Consider the following 2,225-nt stretch of genomic DNA (forward strand, 5'->3'; position numbering starts at 1 on the left):
AAAGGTGGGTTCATTTTAAACATTATTACCTGTTGTTGTTGTTGTTTAGTTGAGTCCGACTCTTTATGAGTCCATGGACCAGAGCACACCAGGCACTCCTTTCTTCTACTGCCTCCCACAGTTTGGTCAGACTCATGTTGGAAGCTTTGAGAACACTGTCCAAGCATCTCGTCCTCTGTCATCCCCTTCTCCTTGTGCCCTCCATCTTTCCCAACATCAGGGTCTTTTCCAGGGAGTCTTCTCTTCTCATGAGGTAGCCAAAGTATTGGAACCTCAGCTTCAGGATCTGTCCTTTCAGTGAGCACCCAGGGCTGAGTTCCTTCAGAATGGATAGGTTTGATCTTCTTGCAGTCCATTGGACTCTCAAGAGTCTCCTCCAGCACCATAATTCAAAAGCATCAATTATTCGGCGATCAGCCTTCTTTATGATCCAGCTCTCACTTCCATATATCACTACTGGGAAAACCATAGCTTTAACTATACGGACCTTCTCAGGAGATGGATGAGGTGACCAGGTAGATCACCTCATCTGGAACTCTCTAGCTTTCTCCATAATCCAGCACATGTTTGCAATTTGGTCTCTGGTTCCTCTGCCTCTTCAAAATCCAGCTTGCACTTCTGGGAGTTCTTGGCCCACATACTGCTTAAGCCTGCCTTGTAGAATTTAAACATAACTTTGCTAGTGTGTGAAATGAGCACAATTGTGCAGTAGTTGGAGCATTCTTTGGCACTGGCCTTCTTTGGGATTGGGATGTAGACTGATCTTCTCCAATCCTCTGGCCACTGCTGAGTTTTCCAAACTTGCTGGCATGTGGATTGTAGCACCTTAACAGCATCATCTTTTAAATTTTAAATAGTTCAACTGGAATATCATCACTGCTACTAGCCTTGTTATTAGCAGTGCTTTCTAAGGCCCATTTGACTTCACTCTCCAGGATGTCTGCTCAAGGTCAGCAACACACCTACCTGGGGTGTACAAGACCTCCATATCTTTCTGGTATAATACCTCTGTGTATTCTTGCCACCTCTTCTTGATGTCTTCTGCTTCTGTTAGGTCCTTTCCACTTTTGTCCTTTATTATGGTAATCTTTGTACGAAATGTTCCTTTCATATCTCCAATTTTCTTGAACAGATCTCTGGTTTTTCCCATTCTGTTGTTTTCTTCTATTTCTTTGCATTGCTCATTTAAGAAAGCCCTCTTCTCTCTCCTTGCTATTTTTTAGAAATCTGCATTCAATTTCCTGTATCTTTCATTATCACCCTTGCATTTTGCCTGCCTTCTCTTCCCCGCTATTTGTAAGGCCTCATTGGACCTATTAGGTAAGGAGACATGTGACTAATAAACAACTAAGTTGGTGTTGGGTTAGAGAGAGGCAGGTTCAAATCCCCAGGAATTTCAGGCAGCAGTTTTCTGCCAGCCCTACTTGGAGACGGCAGGGATTGAACCGGTGAGCTTCTGCATGCAAAGTGATGCTCTGACACTCAGCTGTGCCCCATTCTCCCTGCACCCCTCCAAATCTGTCTGTTACAGTAATTCTTATGCTGTATTGAACTTGACATGCTTTTTTGTTATCTAGCAGCTTAATGGATTTTTGGAAAGCAAGCAATGTAAATAGGCAACAGGAAATAAGGTAGTTAGGAAGATGTGAAAGATTCTTTCCAAAACAGTTGCACAAGCATATTCACATGAACATTCACAAGACTTTGAATTCTTCACGAGGAATGTGATAAACAATAAAGTATTATTCAGACTAGCATTCATGCAGAATGAATTTTAGAAGGATGGCAAACACAATCAATGGGATTTTGTGTTTTACACATTCCATCTTGACCTCTTTACCCAACTCAAAGCATATTCCTACAGAAAGCCTCAGAGCAGCAGCCAAAGTTAAAATGCAACACAACACAACACAAGGTATCCTGGTTAGTATGATGAACTGTCATTTTTAATGGAGTAATGAACCCATTTAAAGATCATTATAAAACACAGAAGGAAACCTGGCATGGAACAGAGAGAGAGATTTGCCAGCTTACATTGAATTAGTTACAGGTAGGTAGCCGTGTTGGTCTGACGTAGTCAAAACAAAAAATAAATAAAATCCTTCCAGTAGCACCTTAGAGAACCAACTAAGTTTGTCATTGGTATGAGCTTTCGTGTGCATGCACATTGCACACTTCTTCAAGATACCCTAAAATGTGTGTCCCTTTTTTGGGATTACAACCCA

The sequence above is a fragment of the Zootoca vivipara genome, chromosome 3, assembly GCF_963506605.1.
Source record: "Zootoca vivipara chromosome 3, rZooViv1.1, whole genome shotgun sequence".
Taxonomy (NCBI): Eukaryota; Metazoa; Chordata; class Lepidosauria; order Squamata; family Lacertidae; genus Zootoca; species Zootoca vivipara.